The following is a 27,609-nucleotide window of genomic DNA, read 5'->3' as shown; positions in this document are numbered from 1 at the left end:
TTAGTGGCTTAAAACAACAAGTTTATTTTTCTCACAATTTTTGAGTCAGGAATTTGGGAAGGGCTCAGGTGGAAAATGTTCTCTTTGGGTCTTCCTTGGAGTTGTAGTCAGATGTCAGCTTGGGCTGCAGTCATCTGAAAACTTAACTGTACCGGATGTCCAAGATGGCGCACTCAAATGGCTTACAGTCAATACTGCTTGTCAGTTAAGAGCTCAACTGAGCTGTTGACCAGAGTTTCTACATTTGGTCTCTACAGCATTGCTGTCTCAGTTGGACTTCTTAATGGCAGCTCAGGGTTACAAGTGTGAGTGTTCCAACTAATCAGGCAAAAGGTGCATCATTTCATATGACTTAGCCTAAAAGGTCACACAGCCATCATTTCTGCTATATACTAATGACCGATAAATTCACAAGCCCACTCATATTCAAAGAGAGGAGAATTTGACTTCACCTCTTAATGGGGGAATGGTAAGATCTCACTATAGAAAAGTATATGGGATGAGAGAGACTGCTGCAGCCATTTATGAAAAAGATAATCTGCCACTGTGTAGCTATCTGTTTCCTGCCAGGACTTTGACTAATAAAGTTTTTCTGCCAGAAAAATCTTTCTTGATCTTTAAAAGAAACATAGAAAAAGGAAGGTCCACTTTATGCCCTTGGACACAGCTTTCTTCATGTGTTGTCTGGAACTGTGACAGCCATTGTGAAACCATGAGGAAGCTCACCTACAAAAAAGGCAGACAGGCTTTTAACCAAAAGACAGGCAATAACAAATGCTGGAGAGGATAAGGAGAAAAGCGAAACTCACACGCTGTTGACGGGACTGTAAACTAGTACAACCAATATGGAGAACAGTTTGGAAGTTCCTTTAAAAACTAAACGGAGCTACCATAGGATCCAGCAATCCTGCTGCTGGGTATATATTCAAAAAAAGGAAATCAGTATAAGGAAGAGATATCTGCACTCCCATGTGTGTTGCAGCTCTGTTCATTTTTTTTTCCCATTTATTTATTTTATTGCATTTTAGGTTTTGGGGTACATGTGAAGAACATGCAAAATTGTTTCATAGGTACACACGTGGCAGTGTGATTTGCTGCCTTCCTCCCCATCACCTACATCTGGCATTTCTCCCCTTGCTATCTCTCCCCAGCTCCCCACCCCCCACCGTCCCTCCCCTATTTCCCCCCAACTGACCCCAGTGTGTAGTGCTCCCCTCCCTGTGTCCATGTGTCAAACCAGACAAAACAAGCAATGGGGAAAGGATTCCCTGTTCAATAAATGGTGTTGGGAAAACTGGCTAGCCATGTGCAGAAAGCAGAAACCAGACCCCTTCCTGACACCTTACACTAAAATTAACTCCAGATGGATTAAAGACTTAAACATAAGACCTAACACCATAAAAACCCTAGAAGAAAATCTAGGCAAAACCATTCAGGACATAGGTGTAGGCAAGGACTTCATGACTAAAACACCAAAAGCATTGACAACAAAAGCCAAAATAGACAAATGGGACCTGATCAAACTCCACAGCTTCTTCACAGCAAAAGAAACAGTCATTAGAGTGAATCGGCAACCAACAGAATGGGAAAAAATTTTTGCAGTTTACCCATCTGACAAAGGGCTGATATCCAGAATTTACAAAGAACTAAAACAGATTTACAAGAAAAAACTAACAAGCCCTGTTCATAATAGCTAAGATTTGGAAGCAGCCTAAGTGTCCATCAACAGATGAATGGATAAAGAAAATGTGGTACATATACACAATGGAGTACTATTCAACCATAAAAAAGAATGAGATCCAGCCATTTGCAACAACATGAATGGAACTGAAGGCCATTATGTTAAGTGAAATAAGTTAGGCACAGAAAAACGAACATTACATGTTCTCACTTATTTGTGGAAGCTAAAAAATTTTTAAATTGAACCCATGGAGATATAGAGTAGAATGATGGTTACCAGAAGCTGGGAAGGGTAATAGGGCTGGGGGGTGAGAGAGAAGTGGGGATAGTTAATGGGTACAAAATAAAAATAGAAAGAATGCATAAGATCTAGCATTTGATAGCACACCAGGGTGACTATAGTCAATAATCATCTAATTGTACATTTTAACTAAGGCAGCCAGGCGTGAGGGCTCACACCTGTAATCTCAGCACTTTGGGAGGTCAAGGCGGGTGGATCAGCTGAGGTCAGGAGTTCGAAACCAGCCTGGTTAACATGGTGAAACCCTGTCTCTACTAAAAATACAAAAAATTAGCTGGATGTTGTGGCGCATGCCTGTAATCCCAGCTACTCGGGTGGCTGAGGTAGAATTGCCTGAACCTCCTGAATGAATTGAGCTGAGATTGTGCCATTGCACTCCAGCCTGGGCAACAAGAGTGAAAACTGACAAAGGAATAGAGAATCAAGCACCACATGTTCTCACTCATAGGCAGGTGTTGAACAATGAGAACACATGGACACAGGGAGGGGAGCATCACACACTGAGGTCTGTGGGGGTGGATTAGGGGAGGGACAGTGGCGGGTAGGGAGTTGGGGAGGGATAACATGGGAAGAAATGCCAGATATAGGTGATGGAGATGGAGGCAGAAAACCACATTGCCATATATGTACCCATGCAACAATCCTGCATGTTCTTTACATGTACCCAGAACCTAAAATGCAATAATATATATATATATATATATATATATATAATTAAAAAATTAAATAACCAAAAGAGTGTAATTGGATTGTTTGTAACACAAAGGATAAATGCGTGAATGGATGGATACCCCATTTTCCATTATGTGATTAATACACATTGCATGCCTGTATCAACAAATTTTATCTACCCCATTAGTATATACACCTACAATGTACCCACAAAAATAAAAATAAATAAATAAATAAAACAGGCAGACACATTTCAAATAGCCAAGTGGAAACAACCTGGGACCTTAATGGCCTCAGTAAGCCTCAAAATTCATTAGCCCTGAAGCTGCACTGCCTCGGATTTCTTGTTTTGTGAGATAATGTCCTTATTGCTAAAGCCAGCTATGTTAGGGGTTTTCTGTTTCTGCTAGCCAACAGCACCCCAAAAAATCTAACATCTTTGTACCAGTGCCTGGTTCACTATAACCTGCATCATCCTCTAGCAATGCTAATGTCTGCCTCAGTTTTTCTGTGGACTTCCCAGATTATAATCGGCACCAGGTAACATCCATATCCCTAGACCTGTTTCCCATTGAACTTCATCCCCATATCATTATTTCTACCTCAGGAAACAAAGCATCCTCAGTTGAGGGTATAGAATTGTGTAAATCAGGCTGAGCACAGTGGCTCACACCTGTAATCCTGTAATCCCAGCATTTTGGAAGGTTGAGGCAAGAGGATTGCTTGAGCCCAAGAGTTCAAGACAAGCCAGGGCAATATAGTAAGACCTTGTCTCTCAAAATTAAAAAAAAAATTAAAAATTGTGTAAAACAGAATGTATACGCCTCTTTCCTCCCTACTCCTGTAACTCCTACTCCCACAATTAATGTTTGTACCTATATTTTCAAAAGTTTTTATATATACACAAAAAATAATTTCTTTACAGAAATGAGATTAACACAGTTGTGAAACTTTCTCTTTTTGTCATCGGCTGGGCGTGGTGGCTCATGCCTGTAATCCCAGCACTTTGGGAGGCCAAGGTAGGTGGAGCACAAGGTCAGGAGTTTGAGACCAGCCTGGCCAATATAGTGAAACCCCGTCTCTACTAAAAATACAAAAAAAAAAAAAAAAATAGCCAGGTGTGGCGGCACATGCCTGTAATCCCAGCTACTCGGGAGGTTGAGGCAGGAGAATCACTTGAACCACTGCACTCCAGCCTGGGTGAAAGAGCAAGGCTCCGTCTCAAAAAATAAATAAATAAAATAAATTGTCATCATCTTTCCATGTCATGTTATACAGATACTTTATTCTTTTTAGAGGCAGCTTAGTAATCCTTTATATGTATACTGTATATACCATTACTTACTTAATAATTTCATTGTTGACAGACATTTAGATTGTTTCCAATAATGTAATAAATATATTTGTATATATATACTCCTGTATTTCTGTAGAATAAAATCTAAAAGTGCATCAAAGGGTGTGCAAACTTAATATTTTGATACCTGCTGCCAAATTGCCTCCAAAATGTTCTGCCAGTTTACACTCCCACCATCTGTGTACGGATGTCCATTTCCCCTCACTAAAATCCTAGGTTTTAGCAAATCTGGCAAGTGAAAACTGGTATCATGGTGCTGCAATTTGTATTGTAATTATAAGTGAGATTGAGCCCCTTCCTAGATATTTATTGGCCATTTGTGGTTTTTTTTTTTTTTAAAACAGGGTCTCACTCTGCCACCCAGGCTGGAGTGCAATGGCACAATCGTAGCTCACTATGGACTTGAACTCCTGGGCTCAGGGGATCCTCCTCCTGCCTCGGCCTCCCAATTAGCTGGAACGACAGGTGTATGCCACCATGCTTGGCAATTTTTTTTATTTTTTCATGGAGATGGCATCTCGCTACGTTGCCCAGCCTGGTCTCCAACTCCTGGGCTGCAGAGATCCTTCTGCCTCAGCCTCTCAGTGTGCTGGGATTACAAGCATGGGCCATCATGTCCAGTCCAGTCCACTTGTGTTTCTTCTGGGAATTGCCTATTTGTGTTCTTTATTCATTTTTCTATTCTGATCTAGTGCTTATTCTTGAGCATGGGAGTCATGTGATCAGAACTAGGCTCCAAGAAGATCAATCTTATTGTAGGGAAAATGACTAGAGGCAAGATTACCACATCACCTAGAACATGGATCTGTGGAAAAAAGAGAATAAGACTTGAAAGGAAAAGGCTGAGTCTAGGCTGATGCTCAAGCTTTTGTTTGGATAACTGAGCAGATAAAGGGGCTATTTGCTGACTTGGGAAAGTCAGGAGGAACAGCAAGTTTAGAAGGACTAGGGGGATGAAGATGATAAGTAGAGTTTAATATATGTTGAGTTTCAGATACTTGCAAGACGGCCAGGAGCAGATAATCAGGAGGCCGTCATATACAAATGTCTAGAGCTCCAGAGGGAGGAATGAGCAAGAGAAAAAGATCTAGGAGCCATCAGCATACAGAGGATAACTGAAGCCAGCTCCTACATGTGGCCTCACCAGCATGGGAAAGCAGGGGGAACTAATAAGATTTTTAAATTGAGAGCTAATTTTTTTTTTTTTTTTTTTGAGACAGAGTCTCACTGTCACCCAGGCTGGAATGCAATGGCACGATGGCAACCTCCGCCTCCTGGGTTCAAGCGATTCTACTGCCTCAGCCTCCTGAGTAGCTGAGATTACAGGTAGGCACCACCACGCCCAGCTAATCTTGTATTTCTAGTAGAGACGGGGTTTCACGATGTTGGTCAGGCTGGTCTCGAACTCCTGACCTTGTGATCCACCCACCTCGTCCTCCCAAAGTGCTGGGATTACAGGCATGAGCCACTGCACCCAGCCTAAAATTTTTTAAAGTACTCAAATTTAGAGAATAGGAAGGAAAAGAATATATAAAAGAGACTAAGGACCCATGAAGAAGACTGAAAGAGACCCATTGGAGTAGTGGGAGAACCAGTGTCTTAGTCTGTTTGGGCTGCTACAACAAAATACCATAAGCTGGATAGCTTATAAATAACAGAAATGTATTTCTTACAGCTCTGAAGGTGTAGAAGTCCAAGATCCAAGTGCCGGCAATTTCAGTATCTGGTGGGGCCTCATTCCCCATAGATTGTGATTTCTAGCTGTGTTCTCACACAGTGAAAGGGGCAAACAAAATCCCTCAGGCCTCTTTAATAAAGATACTAATCCCATTTATGAGGTCTCATGATTTAATCACCTCCCAAAGGCTCCACCTCTCAATTCCATCACCTTGGAGGTTAGGTTTCAACATATGAATTTGGGGGCAGTGGGGATACATTCAGTCCCCAGCAATCAGAGAAGTTTCTGAAAGCCAGAGTAAGCTTCTGGCAGGGTCGGGGGGGCGGGGGGCGGGGGGGAGTGGAATTGTCAACAGAGATAAATGTGATGACAAATTAAGGAGAGAGAAAACATAGCTAAAAGCCACTGAATTTAACAAGTAAGAGATAGTTGGTTGATGGTGGTAGATCCAATTATAGTAGAAGAGCAGAGGGAAAAGCCAAATCACAGTAGGTTGATGAGTGGGTAAAGGGTGAGGAAATACAAGTGTGGACAACTCATTCAAGAAATTGTTTTGTGTAAAGGAGAAAGGACATGGGGAACTAGCCAAAGGGATGTGGGTTTCCTTTTTGCAAAGGAAAAATACTGAACATCTTCCAATGCTAATAGAAGCTTGCCAACAGAGATAGATAGGTTGCAGCTTCTGAAAAGAAACGGATAATTGGTGAAGCAGCTAAAGAAACAGAAGAGGATGGGATCCAGGCACAAGTGGAAAGGTTTTCTCTTTCCCCAGATTCTTTGCACATGGATTTGAGATCTAAAAAACAGCCTTCTTCTTGGTTAAGAATAACCTTTTCCTTTGCCCACACAAATGACAAGCCAGTTTAAGTAGTGGACCAGTTAGCCAGTTGATTCCCACTACACAAAAAGAAACAATATCAAGGAATTAAACCTATGCTAATTAATTCAGATTTCCATAAGAAACCTCTCAACTAACTGGTGAAGCAAAAATTGGCCCCACCCCTCTACTGAAGTTAACTGCTTCCTGACTTGGAAATAAGCACAATAGTAACAAACCCCTTATAAGCTCATACTATTTTTGGAATATTTTTGTAATTGTGCACACTCATACCCCCCTAGGCCCTAAGGCTAACGCCATCCAGCTGACTTGGGGAGTAAGAGCCAGGGTCAGCAGCTTACTCTCAAAGCCTAAAACTGAATGGTGCACAAGGTAAGGCTGTCTACAGCAAGTCATCTAGTTTCTCATCAAAATAAAAATATTTTAATGTGCCTAAGGAGTTGCTAGGTTCAGGGGGAAAAAAAACTAAAGTGGGAACAAAAGCTACTTAAAAGTAGAAACCATTCTACCAAAAGACCTTTCAAATATATTTAAACAAGACTTCCTGTCTCTATCCATGGGCAGTTACTTTTCCCCTTAGTGAGTGTGAGTGACTAACGCACTCCAATTACAAGCAATGGAAAAACCGTGAAATGAAAGGCAATTCCAAAGAAGTTAAAATATGCTAAGTTTGGTGCATATAATATGTTCCTTATTTTGAACATCCAGAAAAGTATGCAATTTTTATTAAAGAAAAAATCGGTTTTTCCTTTCTCCTGCCAAATAAATGCTGAACAAATATTTAAAGAATATCAGTTTGAAGGAGAACCCTTTCCGTAGCCTGTTTGTGGCGCCCATATGGCGGGCACTGCCCTTGCCAGGTCTTCTCACTGTGCCCAGAGGACACTGAACCTCTTATTCACCACCTCTTGCCTATCCAGCCATATCATTCAATGAGTTCCTCCACCCCTGTGCTAGATACAACAAGACAGACAAACTGAAGCCATGATAATATTAAAATCACAGGAGAGTTGAGTAAGCTTCAAAGTGATGACATCCATGAAACAGCTAACAGTCTGCCTGGCACATACAAATGCTTACTGGAAATATTTTACTTTTTCAATTATATTTCCCAGGTTTCAGAAAAGCTATTGGCACAGCTTTCCCCTGGGAAAGCTGTACTGGCTTTAAGAAGTACTGGCTTTAAGAAGTACTGGCTTCTGGTCATGGTGGCACATGCCTATAATCCTAGCTACTCGGGAGGCTGAGGCAGGAGAATCGCTTGAACCTGGGAGGCAGAGGTTGCAGTGAGCCAAGGTCACACCACTGTACTCCAGCCTGGGTAACAGAGCGAGGCTGTCTCAAAAAAAAAAAAAAAAGAAAGAAAAAGAAAAGGAAAGTACTGGCTTCCGGGAAAATTCCCTTCATCTATTTTCCAAGGTAAAGGAAATGCACAGACTGGATGAAAAGCAGAGGTGGAAATACTTAGTAGAGATAAAGGGGAAGACTTAGTCTCTAGTTAACCACATTAACATCTCCAGCCTTATTGGGTTTTTTAATTTATTTTATTGTAAAGTACATATATAAGGTGATATGAAAAACAGTTTGACAGTGTTAAAATGCGCACTCTAAATGAAGAGACCCCCAAACAGGCTTTGTGTGAGCAACATGGTTGTTTACTCACCTGGGTGCAGGTGGGCTGAGGCTGAAAAGGGCGTCAGCAAAGGGTGGTGGGATAGGAGTTGGTTTCATAGGTTTGGAGCGGGCAGTGGAAAGTTACATTGTAGGGAAGACTTTTGCAAGCTGGGAGGAGGTTGTAAGTTAACCATGTCTTCACCATAGAAAGCATTGTCAAAGTAACTGCTGAGCTAAAGCCGGCCCAACTGTGTCAGTTACAAAGTCTGATGGCCTTATCAGTTGGAGAGGGAATAAGGAACAACAGAGAATGTCTTAAAATTAAGTAGGCACTGCAGGAGTTGATCATTTCTTTCTCTTTTCATGGTCTTCCAGTTACTTTAGATTTTCTAGGAACTCAACTGGAGTGTCCCTGCAGGTCACAGACGTTAACATGGCATTCATGGGGCCATCAGTCAGCCTAAAAGGCCTTACAGACAGTTACCCTAAAAGTTAAACATGGAGTTGCCATAAGACCCAGCAATTCCACTCCTAGGTATTTACCCAAAAGAAATGAAAACTAGTACTCAAATATATGTACATGTATGTTCATAGCAACACTATTCACAACAGCCAGAAGGTGGAAACAGCCCAAATGTCCATCAACAAATAAACGGAGAAACAAATTGTGGTATACACATGCAATGAAATATTATTCAGCCATGAAAAACTGATACATGCCACAACATGGATGAACCACAAAATCATTATGCTAAGTGAAAGAACCTAGACAAAAAAGGTCACATATTTAATGATTCTATTTAATATGAGGTATTCAGAATAGATAAATGCATAGAAAATGAATGTAGATTGGTAGTTTCTAGATGCTGGGGAAGTGGGGAATGGGAATCAATTTCTTGATGGAAATAGGGTTTTCTTTTGGGGTGATGAGTATGTTGTGAAACTAGATACAGTGGTTGCACAGTAATGCCACTGAATAGGTCACTTTTACCTGGTCAGTTTTTAGGAGTTTGACAATCATGGCGGATGGAAGGCAGGATTAGATTGAAGCTCTGGACAGAGGAGCTTGTGGAAGCTCACATTGTGAATTTTAGCTCCAGATCAACTGTAAGAACAAACCAGCAATCCCAAGAGGACCTGCAGACCCTCTGAAGGAAGCAGACTACTCCTTCAGAACCCAAGAGACACCCCAAATACTGTGAGTGCCCCAACTGCAGAAGTAGGAAAGGGAGACCCTCCTCTTCTGAACACATGCTTCCACTGGAGGAGCTGAAGTTCTGTTTGCAGGAGAAGCTTCTGAATTTACCTGGAGCTGAATCAATTTAGAGAGCCAAGTGAAATATAGGGGTAGAAGAAGCAGCAGAAAGGCCCAGGGAGCTCGCTGAGTCTCCTAGCAGACCCTTCCTGCCTGGCACCACAGGGATCTATTGGAAGGGTGACCAGAGGAGCAGGGGATAAAACTCCACAGGGAGAAGGACATCTCTAGTTTAACTCTGTAACAGTTTGAATGGGCAAGAAGCCTCCTGACCAGAAGGAGGGTGCAAATTTGGTGTGTAGACTCCACAGGCGGGGGAAGAATCAAGCCCTTTTCTTTCACAGCTGGAAGGTGGGTAGCCCTGGGCAAGTTTTCAAGCCTGTCTTGTCCTCTGCCTGGAAACAGACTTGGGGCTGTTGTGCGGGGCATGATGGGAGCGAGATGGGCCTTTTGTTTGCATGGGAGCTGGGTGAGGCCTGTGACTGCCATCTTTCCCCTACTTCCCTGACAACTTGCATGACACAGCAGAGACAGCCATGATTCTCCTAGGTCCATAACTCCAGTGACCCGGGAATCTCACCCCATCTCCCACAGCAGCCACAGCAAGACCCACCCAAGGAGAGTCTGAGCTGAGATATACCTAGCCCCACTCCCACTTGATGGTCCTTCCCTATCCACCCTAGTAGTGGAAGACAAAGGGCATATAATCTTGGGAGTTCTAGGGCCCTGCCCACCACTGGTCCCTCTCTATATTACTACAGCTGATGCTTTCTTGAAAGCGCCACCTCCTGACAGGAGGTCAACCAGCACAAAAATAGAGCATTAAACCAACAAAGCTAAGAACCCTCATGGAGTCTATTGCACCCCACTGCCATCACCTCCACCGGAACAGGCACCAGTATCAACGGCTGAGAGACCCATAGACAGTTCAGGTTCACATCACAGGACTTTGTACAGACAACCCCCGGCACCAGCCTGGAACCAGGTAGACTCGCTGGGTGGCTAGACCCAGAAGAGAGACAACAATCACTGCAGTTTGGCTCACAGGAAGCCACATCCATAGGAAAAGTGGGAGACTACTACATCAAGGGAACACCACATGAGACAAAACAATCTGAACAACAGCCTTCAGCCCTAGATACTTCCTCTGACAGAGCCTACGCAAATGAGAAGGAACCAGAAAACCTACCCTGGTAATATGACACAACAAGGCTCTTCAACGCCCCCAAGAAAATCACACTAGTTCACCAGCAATGGACCCAAACCAAGAAGAAATCCCTGATTTACCTGAAAAAGAATTCAGGAGGTTAGTTATTAAGCTAATCAGGGAGGGACCACAGAAAGACAAAGTCCAATGCAAGGACATCCAAAACATGATACAACAAGTAAAGTTAGAAACATTCAAGGAACTAGATAGCTTAAAGAAAAAACAATCAAAAATTCAGGAAACTTTAGATACAATTTTAGAAATGTAAACTGCTCTGGAAAGTCTCAGCAATAGAATTGAATAAGTAAGAGAAACCCAACAAAGACAAAGAAAAAAGAATAAGGATATATGAACAAAGTCTCCAAGAAGTCTGGGATTATGTCAAATGACCAAATTTAAGACTAATCAGTGTTCCTGAGGAAGAAGAGAATTGTAAAAGCTTAGAAAACACATTCAGGGGAATAATCAAGGAAAACTTCCCCAGCCTTGCTAAAGACCTAGACATCCATCTACAAGAAGCACAAAGAACACCTGGAAAATTCATCACAAAAAGATCTTCTCCTAGGCACACTGTCATCAGGTTATCCAAAGTTAAGACAAAGGAAAGAATCTTAAGAGCTGAGAGACAGAAGCACCAGGTAACCTATAACAGAAAACCTATCAGATTAACAGATTTCTCAGCAGAAACCCTACAAGCTAGAAGGTATTGGGGCCCTGTCTTCAGCCTCCTCAAACAAAACAATTCTCAGCCAACAATTTTGTATCCAGTGAAACTAAGCGTCATATATGAAGGAAAGATACAGTCATTTTCAGACAAACAAATGCTGACAGAATTCACCATTACCAAGCCACCACTACAAGAATTGTTAAAAAAGAGCTCTAAATCTTGAAACAAATCCTGGAAACACATCAAAGGAGAACTTCCTTAAAGCATAAATCACACAGGACCTATAAAACAAAAAATACATTTTAAAAAGAAAAAAAAAGTATACGGGAAACAAAAAGCATGATGAAAGTAACAGTACCTCACATTTCAATACTAACATGGAATGTAAATGGCCTAAATGCTCCACTTAAAAGATACAGAACCAGAATGGATAAGAACTCACCAACCAACTATCTGCTGTTTTCAAGAGACTCAACCTAACACATAAGAACTAACATAAACTTAAAAAGTAAGGGGGTGGGAAAAGGCATTTCATGCAAATGAACACCAAAAGCAAGCAGGGGTAGCTATTATTATATCAGACAAAACAAATTTTAAAGCAACAGCAGTTAAAAAAGACAAAGAGGGACATTATATAATGGTAACAGTTCTTGTCCAACAGGAAAATATCACAATCCTAAACATATACACACCTCACACTGGAGCTCCCACATTTATAAAACAATTACTAATAGACCTAAGAAATGAGATAGATGACAACACAATAATAGTGGATGACTTCAGTACTTCACTAACAGCACTAGGCAGGTCATCAAGACAGAAAGTCAACAAGGAAACAATAGATTTAAACTACACCTTGAAACAAATGGACTTAACAGATACATACAGAACATTTTATCCAACAACCACAGAATACACATTCTCTTCAACAGTGCAAGGAACTTTCTGCAAGATAGAGCATATAATAGGCCATAAAACGAGCCTCAATAAATTTAAGAAAATTGAAATTATATCAAGCATTCTCTCAGACCACAGTGGAATGAAACTGGAAATCAACTCCAAAAGGAAACTTCAGAACCATACAAAGAAATGAAAATTAAGCTGCTCCTGAATGAGCATTGGGTCAAAAACGAAATCAAGATGGAAATTTAAAAATTCTTTGAACTGAGAGAATAATGACACAACCTATCAAAACCTCGGGGATCCAGCAAAGGCAGTGCTAAGAGAAAACTTCATAGCCCTAAGTGCCTACATCAAAAAGACTGAAAGAGCACAAACTGACGTTCTAAGTTCACAGCTAAAGGAACTAGAGAAACAAGAATAAACCAAACCCAAACCCAGCAGAAGAAAGGACATTACCAAGATCAGGGCAGAGCTAAATGAAATTGGGAAACGTTTTCAATTTGCAATAATCACGCCTTGGATAAACCTCATTGGCTACGATACTGCCACTGCACAAAGCTTAACTAAATGAAATTGAAACAAACAAAAAAAAAATACAAAAGATAAATGAAACAAAAATCTGGTTCTTTGAAAAGATAAATAAAATTGATAGACTATTAACAAGATTAACCAAGAAGAGAAGAGAGAAAACCCAAGTAACCTCACTCTTAAGAAATGAAACAGGAGACATTACAACTGACACCACTGAAATTCAAAAGATCATTCAAGGATACTATGAACACCTTTATGCACATAAATTAGAAAACCTAGAAGAGGTGGATAAATTCCTGGAAAAATACAACCCTCCTAGCTTAAATCAGGAAGAATCAGGTACCCTGAACAGACCAATAACAAGTAGCAAGGTTGAAATGGTAATTTTAAAATTACCAACAACAAAAAAAAGTACAGGACCAGACACATTCACAGCAGAATTGTACCAGACATTCAAAGAAGAAGTGGTACCAATCCCTTTGACACTATTCCACAAGATACAGAAAGAAGGAACTCTCCCTAATTCATTTTATAAAGCTAGCATCACCATAATACCAAAACCAGGAAAGGACATAACCAAAAACGAAAACTACAGACCAATATCCTTGATGAACATGGACGCTAAAATCCTTAACAAATTATTAGCTAACAGAATTCAACAACATATCAAAAAGATAATCCAGCATGATCAAGTGGGTTTCATACCAGGAATGCAGAGATGGTTTAACATACACAAGTCAATAAATGTGATACACCACATAAACAAAATTAAAAACAAAAATCACACGATCAACTTAATAGATGTAGAAAAAGCATTTGACAAAATCCAGCATCTCTTTATGATTAAAACTCGCAGCAAAATTAGCATACAAAGGACATATCTTAGTGTAATAAAAGCCATCTTATGACAAACCCACAGCCAACATAATACTGAATGGGGAAAAGTTGAAAGCCTTCCCTCTGAGAACTGGAAGATGACAATGACGCCCCCTCTCACCACACCTCTTCAACATAGCACTGGAAGTCCTAGCCAGAACAATCAGACAAGAAAAAGAAATAAAGGGCATCTAAATCGGTAAAGGGGAAGTCAAACTGTCACTGTTTGCTGACAACATGATTGTTTGCCTTGAAAACCCCAAGGAGTCCTCCAGAAAGCTCCTAGAACTGATTTAAAATTCAGCAAATTTTCTGGATACAAAAGTAATGTACACAAATCAATAGCTCTGCACCAACAGCGACCATGAAGAGAATCAAATCAAGAACTCAACCCCTTTTACAATAGCTGCAAAAATAAAATACTTAGGAATATACCTGACCAAGGAGTTGAAAGACATCTACAAGGAAAACTACGAAACACTGCTGAAAGAAATCACAGACAACATAAACAAATGGAAACACATCCCATGCTTATGGTTGGGTAGAATCAATATTGTGAAAATGACCATACTGCCAAAAGCAATCTACAAATTCAATGCAATCCCCATCAAAATATCACCATCATTCCACACAGAATTAGAAAAAACAATTCTAACATTTATATGAAACCAAAAAAGAGCCTGCATAGCCAAAGCAAGACTAAGCAAAAATAAATAAATAAATAAAAAATTCTGGAGGCAGCACACCACCTGATTTTAAACTATACTATAAGGCCACAGTCACCAACACAGCATGGTACTAGTATAAAAATAGGACCATAGACCAATGGAACAAGATAGAGAACCCAGAAATAAACCCAAATACTTACAGCCAACCGATCTTTGACAAAGCAAACAAAAACAGCAAGCGGGGAAAGGACATCCTATTCAACAAATAGCGCTGGGATAATTGGCTAGCCACATGTAGGAGAATGAAACTGGATCCTCATCTCTCACCTTATAAAAAAAATCAACTTAAGATGGATAAAGACTTAAACCTAAGACGTGAAACTATAAAAATTCTAGACGATAACATTGGAAAAACCCTTCTAGACACTGGCTTAGGCAAGGATTTCATGACCAAGAACCCAAAAGCAAATGCAATACAAACAGAGATGAATAGCTGGGACCTAATTAAACTAAAGAGCTTTGGGGAAGAGTCAGCAGAGTAAACAGAGAACCCACAGAGTGGGAGAAAATCTTCACAAGGTATGCAACTGACAAAGGACTAATACCCAGAATCTACAACAAACTCAAATAAATCAATAAGAAAAAAACAATCCCATCAAAAAGTGGACTAAGGACATGAATTGACAATTCTCAAAAGAAAATATCAAATGGCCAACAAACATATGAAAAAATGCTCAACATCACTAATGATCAGAGAAATGCAAATCAAAAGCACAATGTGATACCGCCTTACTCCTGCAAGAATGGCCATAATCAAAATATGAAAAAACAGTAGGTGTTGGTGTGGATGCGGTGAACCGGGATCACTTCTACACTGCTGGTGGAAAGTTAACTAGCACAGCCACTATGGAAAACACTGTGGAGATTCGTTAAAGAACTAAAAGTAGAACTACCACTTGATCTACAATGCCACTACTGGGTATCTACCCAGAGGAAACGAAGTCATTATTTGAAAAAGATGCTTGCACATGCATGTTTATAGCACAATTCACAACTGCAAAATCGTGGAACCAACCCAAATGCCCATCAATCAATGACTGGATAAACTGTGGTATATGTATATATGATGGAATACTACACAGCCATAAAAAGGAATGAATTAATAGCATTTGCAGTGACCTGGATGAGATTGGAGACTATTATTCTAAGTGAAGTAACTCAGGAATGGAAAACCAAACACCCTATGTTCTCACTGATATGTGGGAGCTAAGCTGTGAGGATGCAAAGGCATAAGAATGATACAATGGACTTTGGGGACTTGCGGGGAAGAGTAAGAGGGGGATGAGGGATAAAAGACTACAAATATGGTGCAGTGTATACTGCTCAGACGATGGGTGCACCAGAGGCTCACAAATCACCATTAAACAACTTACTCATGTAAGCAAATATCACCTATACCCCAATAATGTAAGGAAAAGTAAAAAATAATAAATGAAATTGTTAGTTTTATTTATAAATTTGTTATACATTTATAAATGTATATTTATAAATTTAGTTATGTAAATTCCATCTCAATAAAAAATTTTAAATTAAAAACCTAAAGTGTCATACATATAAAGGAAATTAAAATAATGACATGTATCTCCACATGGATAGTGTCGGGAAAAAAAGAATGACATGACTACCCAGGTACTCAACATCATATTATCCTAGAAGCCCTCCCCAATACACACAGCACTCCCTCTATGCAAAAATAACCACTACCCTAAATTTTGTAGTTTCTTGCTTCTATTTGTTAGCTATGTTTGTATCCTTATATTTGTTTTACCTGTTTAATTTTATATAAAAGATTATTTTGTTTTCTTTTATGATTTGCTTTTATTATTTATTTTTTTAATTTTTATTTATTTATTCATTTTTTTTTAAATAGAGTCTCGCTCTGTCACCCAGGCTGGAGTGCAGTGGCACGATCTTGACTTACTGTAACCTCCGCCTCCCAGGTTCAAGTGATTCTCTTGCCTCAGCCTCCCAAGTAGCTGGGACTACAGGCATGTGCCACCATGCCCAGTTAATTTTTTGTACTAGTACAGATGGGGTTTCACTGTGTAAGCCAGGATGGTCTCGATCTCCTGACCTCATGATCCACCCACCTCGGCCTCCCATAGTGCTGGGATTACAGGCATCAGCCACCGCACCTGGCCATGACTTGCTTTTTCAGTTAACATCATGTTTCTGAGATTCATCCACGTTGGCCCATGTAACGGTAAATTATTCATTTCACTGCTATATGTGCTTCATTGTTTAAATACACTATTTAGTCATTCTACTTCTGATGGACTTTTATATTGCTTCTACTTTTCTATTACAAATGATGTTACAATAAGCATTTTTTTTTATTGTACTTTAGGTTTTGGGGTACATGTGCAGGTCATGCAGGGTTGCTGTATAGGTGCATACATAACCAGGTTGTTTGCTGCCTCCATTCCCCCTTCATCTATATCCGGCATTTCTCCCCATGTTATCCCTCCCCACTCTCCCCACCCCTCGGTGTTCCTCCCCTAGCCTCCCCCACCAACTGGCCGCCAGTGTGTGATGCTCCTCTCCCTGAGTCTACGTGTTCTCATTGTTCATCACCCACCACAATAGGCATTTTTGTACATGATCCCTCATGTAAATAGGTGACAGATTCTCTCGAGCTGTGTTATTCAATAAGGTAGCCACCAGCTACATGTGACTATTGAATACTTGCCTTTATTTACTTATTTATTGGAACAGACTCATAGATTCCTATTTTATTCAATGGTTATAATCTGTTAACATTTTTACTTATTATGATGATTAAATTGCCTCAGATCTGGCCAGTGCAAACTCCTTCAAGGTGACTCCCATGTCCTCGTGACATGCCCCTATCATCTGGAGAACATTTCCTTACTTTCTGACACTACAAGATGTTCCAGCCTTATAACTTCCCTGATCCAGCCCTGGAATCAGCTATTACTCCAAGGGATTCTGAGTTCCTTTTTAGTCAGAAGTGATACTTAAAATCTAAGATCTGGGTCTAGGTGTGCCTGTTGCTGCTACAGGGAATTTTTTTCTTTCAATTCAGCAAGGAAGTCAAAGTGAGCGAGTTTTCTTTCTGTCCTTCTGCTTGGCAGGGTTTATTTCTCCTTTACCCTTACACTACGGTGCAGTCTTTAGGTATTTCATCTTTTTCTGCTTAGTGGGTCTCCTATTAGATTTCCCACTTTGGGTAGGCTCCAAGCACAAATAACAACAGCTGTATGAATTTGCAAATATATAGATATCTTCATCACTAAGAACAAGATACATAGAACAGTTAGGCACAGTGACTTATGCCTATAATCCCAGCACTTTAGGAAGCCAAGGCCAGAGAATCACTTGAGCCCAGGAGTTTGAGACCAGCCTGGGCAACAAAGCAAAACCCTATCTCTACAAAAAGTATAAAAATTAGCCAGGCATGGTGGCATGCACCTGAAGTCCCAGCTACCTGGGAGGCTGAAGTGGGAGGATCGCTTAAGCCTGGGAGGCAGAGGCTGCAGTGAGCTGAGATTACACCACTGCATTCCATCCTGGGCAACAAGAGTGAGGTTCTGCCTCAAAAAAAAAAAAAATGACCTGGCATAGTAGCACACACCTGTAGTCCCAGCTACTTGAGAGGCTGAGATGGGAGAGTTGCTAGAGCCTAGGAGTTTCAGCTTACAGTGAGCTATGATCAAACCACTGCACTCCAGGCAGCAGGCTGAGACCCTGTCTTTTAAAAAGAGAGAGAGAGAACATTTCTATCACAAGTTTCCCTCATGCCCCTTCTCAGTCCTATTCCCTAAGTGTAGACACTCTCTTGACTTCTTTTTTTGCTTTTTCTTCTGTTTTAGTCTGTTTTCATACTACCTTGACTTCTAATATCATAGGTTAGTTTTGCTTGTTCTTAAAGTTCATTTAGATGGAATCATATACTATATACTCGTCTGTGCCTGCCTTCTTTCACCTAGCACTAGGATGCATCCATGTTATAGCATATTTTCATCATTTGTCCTCTTTTAATTCTCAGTAGTATCTCATTGTATGAATACACTCTACCTTGTTTTGAGGATTTATCTGCTTCTTAATCTAATCGTAGTTCAATACAGCATTTTAACTATCCAATTTTCTTTACATTCTATTAAAAATTTTAGTTGTTTAAATCAGGAAGGTCATTCAGGTTATCATGCAACCCAAAATGGAAGCCCACCTGAAATTATTTGATTTAGAAAATTTGTTTCCTCAATTTCTGGTAAAGTGCTGTGCAAATGTAGTTTGAAGACCCAATTCACCTAGAATGCCAATGATAAGCCCCTCCTATACAGAAATTTCCCACCAAAAATCAGGATGCAAAACAAAGTGCAAGTCCAAAAGGCATGAGTATAGAATCCACTGGCCCAGAAGCAAGTCCTAAGGGAAGTATGGTATCACTATACAGCTAGTGCTCGACTTACGACCACAATTGGTTCCAAAAGACCGGTCGTAACACGATTTGGTCGTAAGTTGAGTAGGCTATATGCACGCGGAGATGGTAGTGCTGCCAGAAGCTGGTCCGCACTGTCGTACGCCCAGCTGGGCAACGTTTGCACTGCCAGACGCGGGGCAGTCGTGGCTAGCGATTGTGGTCATAAAGTCGAATGGTCGTAAGTTGCATAGGTCGTAAGTCGATCAATACCTGTGTATAGTATCAAGAGCTGATCATTAAAGGATTTGGGGAGGTGATGAGGAGCAGAGGAGGCATTGCAGTTGAAGAGAACACGAGCAAACGCAAAAAGGAATAGCACACTGAGGGTTAATAATAAGTAAGTGAAAGAACAGGCCTGAATAAATTATGGGAGTAGCATCTCTCATCACCCAAGCTAATTTCATTCACGCCAACACTATGGTTCCCCTACAAAACGTTAGGAATGAAAGGCAGGAATCTGAGCGCCTCATAAGAAATGTTTCTAAGATCAGCACACTTATCTAGTATAGCACCAAGACTGAGACTGGAGCTGTGATGGGGCCTGAGTCAAGGCCAATAACAGATTAAGTGAAGGTGGGGGCTGAAGATGGGGCCAAGTTTGGGCCTCTGGGAGTGAAAGGCAGAGCTAGGCCAGATTTGGAGCCAGCAACAGACCTCGGATTGGAGAAGTGGTCAGGATTTGGTTGGTGGACAATGGGTCAGGACTTCATTTGTATATGGGACAGAGATTAGGAGTGGCTTTTATCTAGAAGAGTTCAAACATGAGTTGAATTTGGGTCTATAGGTTAAGTATAAAAAATAGAATTAGGAATCAATTAGGGACTTTGACTGTATATTCATTTATGTAAATGTGAATTCATGGTTTCCTGTTTTATTCAATAGGTCACACCTGCTAGAATCCCTTTCACAGGACGTGGTTTTGGTAGGACGTAGGAATGAGCAGGAAGTAGCCCTCATCCCTCACTGTGCAGGGTCACATTTCTTAGGCCTGGGCTCCTCTGTTCCCCCCGCCAGACACATACAGTCAGACAAGCTATACGTCCTGGGATCCTGCCACACACACACCAACCAGGCAGTGAATCAGCCCAGGCCAAATCAACTAAGATAATTTCTAACATATATTGGGATGGCATGCTGGACACTGTCCTGAGCATTTTACATGCACCCATCTGTTTAACTCTCAAAGTAAACTATTTAGATTGGAGCTATTATTAGTTCTCATTTACAAATGAGGGAACTGAGGCACAGGAAGGTTAAGGCATTTTCTTAGAGTCACATGGCTGGTAGAAGAAACTGGATTTGAACCCAGAAGTCAAATTTCAGAGTTCTGCTGTTCATACTATATAGCTTTAAAAAGTTGGAGTCAATGTTAAATTACCTTCATAATCCCAACATACTGTCACACTCACACACACACACACACACACACACACACACACACACCCCTGCACAACTGGTCTACCTTCTGCCATGCCTAATCTATTATCCTACCATTTCACTGGCTTTTCGGGGAACTCCTAAAAATTCCAAGCTCATTCTCACTTCGGGTCCTTCGAACTTGCTGGCCCCTATGCCTGGAGTGCTCTTTCCCCAGACCTTTTTATAACTGAATCTTTATCTTTTAGTTCTCCACTCAAGCATCACCTCTTAAAGAGACCTCTGCTGACTAGCCTAATTTAAATAGAGTGCCTACCAGTCCACATAGCTAGATCCTAGAGTCACTCTCTTATGCTCTTCCTCTGGTTTATTAATCATAGCACTTATTCCCAACTGACTTGATACAATAATTTTTTAGATGTTTTTTCTTACCCACACTACAATATAATGATTTATTTAGTCTTTACTTCCTCCCACTAAAATGTAAAACCCATGAGAGCAGGAATTTTTGTCTGTTTTTGTTGCCAGAATTATTCTACTAACTGGGACAGTGCCTGGCACATATTTCCTTTTTATATTTCTTCTTCTGTTTGTTTTTTTGAAAGGTGGTCTCACTCTGTCACCCAGGCTGGGGTACAGTGATACAATCACAGCTCACTTGCAGCCTTGACCTCCCCAGATTCAGGTGATCGTCCCACCTCAACCTCCCAAGTAGCTGGGACTACAGGCATACGCCACCACACCTGGCTAATTTTTGTATCTTTAGTAGAGACAGAGTTTCGCCATGTTGCCCAGGCCTCGAAATCCTGGGCTCAACAGATCTGCCTCCCTTGGCCTCCCAAAGTGCTAGATTTACAGATGTGAGCCACCACTCCTCGCCCCTTTTAAAATTTTTTATTTGGAAACAATTTTAAACTTACAGAGGGAAAACTGCAAGATAAATACAGAGACTCCCATGTATTCTTCACTCAGAGAGTACATTCAAGTTTCACCAACTATTGCAATAATGGCAAAAGGGCAAAATGTTAACATTTGTCTAATGCTTCCTCATGATTAGATGCAGGTTAAGCATGTTTGGCAGGAATACTATGGAAGTGATGTTGTTCGCTTCACGGTGCATCATATCAGGAAGTACATATGGCAATATGTCCAACTGCTGATAATGTTAAGCTTGATTTCTTGGTGGTGTCTGCCAGATTTTCCACTATAAATTTATTCTTTTACCTAATTAATTTGTTTGTGGAAAGACAATTCGAAGCTATGCAAATATTCATTTATCATCCCACTTTCACCCTTGTTTTAGCAATTATTGATGTTTCTGCCTGAATTAACTATTATTATGATGGTTACAAAATAGATATTTTCAATTGTATTATTTCTTTTACACTAATTAGTTGTCCTTATAGTAGCAAGGAAGAGCTTTCTCTTCTTTCCATTGATTTACTGGTTATTTATTTATATGAATGTGAACTCATTATTTCCCATTTTATTTATATTACCTTAATATATTAACTATATTAATGTTATATTATTAATATATTAATATAAATATATTTATACTATTATTTATTTTGAATCTCATATTATCCCAGATATGTCTAGTGAGAGCACCTTCAAATTTACTTCAGGATCCTTTTGTCATAGCTTACAGTTATTTGAGTTCCTTCTCACTTTCTGGCAGAGCAAGATGTTCTAGGCTTATATTATTATTGTCGCATAGCACATTAATTACCACAAAATTAGCAGCTTAAAATACTACGCACTTAATATACTCACAATTTCTGTAGGTCAGAATTCCAGGAACAGTTTTTTGTTTTGTTTTGTTTTGTTTTGTTTTTAATAGAGACGGGGTTTCACCATGTTGGCCAGGCTGGTCTTGAACTCCTGATCTCGTGATCCACCTGCCTCGGCCTCCCAAAGTACAGGGATTACAGGCGTGTGCCACTGCACCCAGCCAAGTCCAGGAACAGTTTATCTGAGTCTTCTACTTAGGCTTTAGCAAGGTTGAAATCAAGATGTCAGCCAAGCTGCCTTATCACCTGGAGGCATGAGTGGAAAGAATCTACTTCCAAGCTTTCTAAGATCCTAGGCAGGCTTAGTTTTTTTGTGTCAGTAGGACTGAGGACCCTGGCTTCTTGCTGGCTCTTGGCTGTTAGCAAGGAGAGGCCTCCTGCAGTTCCTAAAAGCCACCTGCAGAGACTACCTGAAGTACCTTGTCACACAGGCTTTTCCAACATGGCCACTTATTTCATCAAACCCAGAAAAGCCTCTAGAGTCTCCATCCTAGCAAGAAAGAGTTTTACATAATATAACCTAATGGTAGGAGTGACATCCCATCACTGTTGTCATATTCTATTAGAAACAAGTTGTGGGTCCTGTTTGCACTAAAAAGTGAGGGTGGTATCATGGTACCAGGAGGCAGGTATCATGGAAGAGGTGCTTTAGAGATTGTGAGTCTGTCCACCACAAGGCTCATTTTGTATTTTTCTGTGCTAGCCTTAGAATGAGCCATTTTTCCAATGATCTTTGGTTCCTTTTAGTGGAGAATGGTATTGAGAAGTCAAGATCTGGGCACTAGATACGTTCATTGCTACTAGGGTGTTGCTGCTTCCAGATAGAGCTAGAAAACAGATAGATAATATGTAGGTAAGTAGATAGTTTACAGATACACATATGTGTGTATTCTGTATACACATATATCTTCATATTTATATTAATTTATATCTATATTTCTACATATAGAAAACCATGAGCTCACACTGTTTCCAATTCCTATATTATATACCAGAGTTAATTCTAGTTATGACCCTTTCCATATTTTTAACTCCCTTCTCTGACAATGAGAAACATAGATTTTATTATCCTCAAAATATTTTCCTGTTTTTTCAACCCCGTTGTATGTAACCAATCTCCTGAGCCAAGTGGGCTGCCACCCTGCTTTGCTCCCTCCCTCAATCAGGCCCCAATCCTCCAGGGCCACCACTCACTGCTATTTTCTTTGCTTGGGTCACAAAGCCTGCCAGGCTGCCAGCCCACTCTGCAGCTGTCACTCAGGCCCTGATCCCCAATGCACCACTGCCAATCTCTTAATATTTCTAGAATAAGTGAATAAATAAATGAAAAAATACAGCATATTCTCTTTGCTACCTCAGCCATACAGCTGCCAATTCCATTCGATTCTAGCTTGCCAATAAAAACTTCTTATCTCCATTTTTGCAGCCTAGTTTAGGTCCCATCATTCCCAACTGAGGTTACGGTCCACCTGCCACTTTTCCCCTTCTTATCTATCCTATCTACCGAATCAAGTCTGAATTTCAGCTTTAATCATATCCCACTCCTCTACTCCAGAATATTCAGTGACTCACCAAGGCTCACTGGAGAATGGTAGATCCCCCAATCATTGTGTTAAACCTTCCTAGACCTGGCACTCTTGGCATCCTCTTCTACCTTTCCTATGCTCAGGTTAGACTGGTCAAGACATCAAAAATAGAAGCCATCGGAAGAAAACTCCCACAGTCTCTCACCGTATTTGCCCACCTACTCACACATATGCCAATCCTATTACTGTGGATTATAGGTTGCTGCTCCTAAGGCCCACCTTTCTACTTGGACACCTGATCCCACCCCCTTTTACTTCATCCACACATCACTCCAGCAATTCTCCCATCTCTCCTTAATTACATTTAGCAATATATAAAAAGAATAAAACTTCACAAGCAAATGACAAACGTCTCGGGAATGCAGAACTGGTTCAATAAAAAATGTAACGCACCATATGAAACAGATTAAATTTTAAAAACACAAATTATTGTATCAATTGATGCAGAGAATCAACTGAAAAAGTTCAACATCCATTCATGACTTTAAAAAAAAACAACAACACTCAAGGTTGGGCGTGGTGGCTCACGCCTGTAATCCCAGCAATTTGGGAGGCCGAGGCAGGTGGATCACTTGAGGTCAGGAGTTCAAGACCAGCCTGGCCAACATGACAAAACCCGTCTCTACTAAAAAGTACAAAAATTAGCCTGGCATGGTGCTGGGCGCCTGTGATCCCAGCTACTTGGGAGGCCGAGGCAGGAGAATCACTTGAACTGGGGAAGCGGAGGTTGCAGTAAGCTGAGATCGCACCACGGCACTCCAGCCTCAGCAACAGAGCAAGGCTCTTGTCTCAAAAAAAAGAAAAAAACACCCCCCCCACACACACTCAGTAAACAGAAACAGAAGAGGATTTCTTCAACTTGATAAAGAGAATTTATGGGCTGGGAGCACAGGCTCATGCCTGTAATCCCAAAACTTTGGAAGGCCAAGGCAGGCAGATCACTTAAGGTCAGCAGTTCAAGATCAGCCTGGCCAACAACCTGGTGAAGCCTCAACTTTACTAAAAATACAAAAATTACCTGGGCATGGTGGTGCACACCTGTAATCCCAGCTCCTCAGGAGGCTGAGGCAAGAGAATCGCTTGAACCCAGGAGACAAGAGTTTGCAGTGAGCCAAGATTATACCAGCTCACTCCAGCTTGGGCTACAGAGTAAGTGAGACACTGTTTCAAAGAAAAAAAGAAGAAGAAGAAGACGACATGGAAGAAAATCTTTATGGCAAGGGCATAAGTAAAGAGTTAGTAGACAAAAAAAAAAAAAAAGTAAAAAAAAAAAACACAAAAAAAGAGTTATTAGACAAAAAGGCACAATCTAAGTAAGATGCAATTGATAAATTGGAATTCCTCAAATTATAAAACCTTTGCTCTTAGAAAATCACTGCTGAAAGAAGAAGATAAACTACCAAATGAGAAATAATATTTGCAAATCACATATTCAACAAAAAACTTGTAGACAGAATCCACAAAAATCAATAATACAAAAACAAATAATCCAATTTAAATATGGACAAAAGACTCAAGCAGACACTTGCCCAAAAAGGATATAGTGTGGCAAATAAGCACATGAAAAGATATTCACCATAATTAGCCATTACAGAAATAGAAGCTAAAAGTACAATAACTACTGCCACATACTATGACAATACCTAAAATTTAAAAATACAATATCAAGTGCTGGTGAGGATGCAAGAGAGCTAGAACTCTCAAACCTTGCTGGCAGCTATGCAAAATGGTAGAACTGCTCTGGAACACAGTTTGGCAGTTCCTTATAAAGTTAAACATATACTTAACATATGACCCAGAAATCCCATACCAAGTATTTACCCTAGAGAAATTAAAACTATGTAAATGAAAATCCTGTACACAAATGTTTTTGAAAACTCCATTCCTCATCATCAAAAATGGAAACAACGCAAATATCCTTTAATGACTGAATGTATAGACAACCTGTGGTATGTACACCCATATAATGGAGTACTAATCCAGAAGAAAAAGAAACAAATTACTGATACACAGACCAACTTCAATGAATCTCAAAGGCACTACACTGAACAAACAAAGCTATTCCCAAAAATCACTTATTCTTTTTATAATTCCATTTATATAGTAACAGAAAACAGACCAGTATTGTCAGAATTTAGAAATAAGGAAAGGTTATGACTACAGAGGAATAGCACACAGCAGTTTGCGGGTTAATAGTACTGTTCTGTATCCTGGTTATGGTAACCAGGATTAACATATATGTGTTAACCCATCTATATGTGTGTTAAAGTTTATAGGACAAAAAAAATTATAAGCTAATTTGAAAAATAAAAGTTAAAAGGTAATTTTGAAAACAAATGACTTCTGCTAACAGGACAAGATAAATTAAATGCAATTTTCTCTATTTATCCACTAAAAACCCTAGATATTATACATAAACAAAGACAAGAGGGCTCTGAAAGGTGGAGAGAAACAAGCATACGGGCGAGAGATGTTGGAACCTCAGGAAATACAAGATGTTAAGTTCTCTGAGTTTTCTTTACTTGTTTGTAAACTCTTATAGAAATATAAATCACATAGCACATAATTCACCCATTTAAAGTGTACACATTATTGGTTTTTAGTATATTTACAAGTTTGTATAACCACTATCACAATTAATTTTAAAACACTTTCATGAGCCCCAAAAAACTCCATACCATTAGCAGTCATTTCACATATGCCCACAACTCACCCCCCAGTTCTAGACAGCTATGAATCTATTTTATGTCCCCATATATTTACCTCTTCTGGACATTTCATATAAATGGAATCACACAATATTTAGTCCTCTGTGACTGCCTTCTTTCACTTAGCTTAATGTTTCAAGGTTCATCCATGTCGTAGCATGATCAATACCTCATTTCCTATTACTGCTGAATAATATTCCATTGTATGGATATACATTTGGTTTGTCCATTCTTCAGTTGACAGACTAAATTGTTTCATTTTTTAGCTAAATAAATAATGCTGGTACAAACACTGGTGTACAAATTATTGTCTGGACATACGTTTTTATTTTTCTTGGGCTTATACCTAGTAGTGGCATTGCTGGGACTTACAGTACCTCTTTTTGAAGAACTGCCCAACTGTTTTCTAAAGTGACCACATCATTTCACATGTGGGTAGCAATAACAAGGAAATCCAACGTCTCCCTACTAGAGAGGTATAAGTGAAAGCCTAAGTAGGGAGACAGATGTCCCCTCCTTGCCCAGCAATAATAAGAGCCTCCCCTTGGGTGTCATGGAAGGCTAAGTGAAGAACCTAGATTTCTACTCACACCTGGCAGTCATGAGGCAAAGCATCCCCACCCACTTCACCCAGCAGAGCAGTGTCACAGGAATCCAGATAAAGCAGATAAGAATAAAATCTAGAGTCTCATAACCTAATTCCCAAAATGTCCAGATTTTAATAAAAAAGTACTCATCATAACAAGAACCAGAAATAATTCAAACTGAATGCAAAAAACAACCACTAGATGCCAACATCAAGATGACAGAGATTTTTTAATTATCTAAGATTTTAAATTAGCCATGATAAAATTGCTTGAACAAGCAATTATGAATGTGCTTGAAACAAACGAAAAAACAGGAAGTCTCATCAAAGAAATATAAAGCCTCTACAAATAAATAAAAGACATGAAGAAAAAAATGGAAATTTTAGAATGGAAAAACACGTTGATCAAAATTTTAAAATTCAGTGAATGTTCTCAACAGAAAAATGGAGGGGACAGAGGAAAAAACCCAGGGAACTCAAACACTGAACAGCAGAATTATCCCATCAGAGAAACAGAGACAAAATAGACTCAGAAAAATGAACAGAGCCTCAGCAACCTGTGGAACTATAGCAAGAGAGAATAATATATAACATTAATGTCATCAGACTCCTGAAAGGACAAGAGAATGAAGAGAGAGCTTAAAAAAAAAAAAAAAAAAGGCCGGGCATTGTGGCTCACACCTGTAATCCAAGCACTTTGGAGGCCTAGGCGGGCGGATCACCTGAGGTCGGGAGTTCAAGACCAGCCTGACCAATATGGTGAAACCCTGTCTTAATAAAAAAAAAAAAAAAAAAAAAAAAAAAAGAG

At 40.0% G+C, this 27,609-nt stretch overlaps 1 long non-coding RNA gene and 1 pseudogene across 1 annotated transcript; both read right to left on the bottom strand.

Annotated features, from left to right (window-relative positions):
- Positions 1 to 27,487, bottom strand: LOC116542176. The gene is made up of 2 exons (XR_004265114.1): positions 24,546 to 27,487; positions 1 to 726 (listed from the first exon to the last, which is right to left on the bottom strand). It is a non-coding gene; the product is annotated as an uncharacterized LOC116542176 (long non-coding RNA).
- LOC116542241 lies at positions 12,554 to 12,732 on the bottom strand (annotated as a pseudogene).
- Positions 27,488 to 27,609: the final 122 nt, after the last annotated feature.

Source organism: Sapajus apella, unplaced genomic scaffold, assembly GCF_009761245.1.
Source record: "Sapajus apella isolate SASKATOON/1434 unplaced genomic scaffold, GSC_monkey_1.0 scaffold164, whole genome shotgun sequence".
Taxonomy (NCBI): domain Eukaryota; kingdom Metazoa; phylum Chordata; class Mammalia; order Primates; family Cebidae; genus Sapajus; species Sapajus apella.
The sequence above is the reverse complement of the archived record's forward strand: the minus strand, read 5'-3'. Positions and strand labels throughout refer to the sequence as shown.